This window comes from Elephantulus edwardii, unplaced genomic scaffold (assembly GCF_000299155.1).
Source record: "Elephantulus edwardii isolate Elephantulus edwardi_28Jun2011 unplaced genomic scaffold, EleEdw1.0 scaffold00043, whole genome shotgun sequence".
Classification (NCBI taxonomy): domain Eukaryota; kingdom Metazoa; phylum Chordata; class Mammalia; order Macroscelidea; family Macroscelididae; genus Elephantulus; species Elephantulus edwardii.
In genome coordinates this window covers 9,578,665-9,580,245 of record NW_006399793.1, presented here as the reverse complement: position 1 = coordinate 9,580,245, position 1,581 = coordinate 9,578,665, and positions in this window count along the sequence as shown.

Sequence of the window (1,581 nt, the reverse complement as noted above, 5' to 3'; positions counted from 1 at the left end):
GTCCTGCATACAGGTTGAAAAGGTATGGAAACAGGATGCATCCCTGGCGTACGCCCTTCCCAATTTTGAACCATGCATTGTTCCCTTGCTCTGTTCTGACGACTGCCTCCTGGTTCAAGTATAAGTTTCGCATTAGAACAATCAAGTGTTCTGGGATTCCCATTCCGAACACTTGCAACCAAGATACTTCTTAGAAAAAAGGAGGGTGTAACTTTATATGACATATTTTGGGCGTATTGGCAGGTAAGGCTCATCCTTGGAAAAAGCCATCATTAGAAGAAATTTAAACGGTGAGAGAAAGAGAGGAAGACTTTGAACATGGTGGAATGATTCAATGATTGCAATAATGAACTTGAGCATGTTGCAGAGAGAGATGATGGCACAAAGCGAGAATAGAATTTTGATAGCATATCATTCATGGAGGCACAAAATGGGGTAGTCTACTTGAAAGCACCTGAAAACAACAAAAATTCTCAAAATATTGATTGCCAGAAATCGACTTTATTTTTTCAACTTCCATTTTTTCTTGTTTACATACAAAATTTTGAGGTTCCAATTTTAATGAATATTTTCCGATGTTTCTTCTTCTTTTCATTTACATCGTACCAGCAAATAATGTCCCTTCATTGAGTGAAAATTTTACTCCATATGTGTCATTGAGTTACAGTCTACTTTTAGGTGGCATCTCATCTCCAGTAGCATATTGGGTGACTTCCAATCTGAAATCATCATTTTACAGCACTATATCAGACAATAATATGAACAAATTAATAAGCTTTTCAAGGGCCCATTATTTAATAAATAATTAATAATGGGCAAGCCTGCTTCCTAACTGATCTTCCTCTCATTGTTGTTATTTTTCTTAGATGCCATCCATTTTAGTGTGACCCATATAGCGTTCTGAACTCTGTCCTATCCTGTGCCATTCTCACACTTTCTGCACACTAAAGCCCATTAGCAGTCACTGTGTCAGTCCATCACATAATCAACACCAATGACATTAAAGGAAAAATTCCAAGTTTCACTTACAGTATTGTTGAAAATAAGACTCCAGGAACTGACACGTTACCATTTGAAATATTATTATATATGAACCCAATCCTTGTCCATGAAATGAAAATAGTTACTTGGACATTCAAATGCAGTGATTCATACTGTTAAGCATTATATCTTTTTGGATCTAGAAAACTTAGTTAACACAGTAATATTTGTTCATTCACATTTTAGTTATAATGCTCTCCTAAATTGTCCTTCCTGATGTCACTGGCATAACTATATCTTTGTCTTTCACTTTTTGTCTTGTGCAGATTATAGCATATTTCATGCAATTTGTCAGTGATGGTCTTCTGAGAAAAAAAGTAATGTAGGGAGGGTATGTGTGTATATAAATAAATTTACATGTTGCTGTAGTTGAATACATTCTCCCTATACTTTTATAATCATGTCTTCACTTATGCAATCTAATGTTCCATATATTTGTTTCATTCTAACCTAAACCAATTAATTAATTGATCACATTTGTCAAAGATGATTTGTCTATTTTGCATAGATACTCAAGTGATTTACTTCTCCTATTAAATG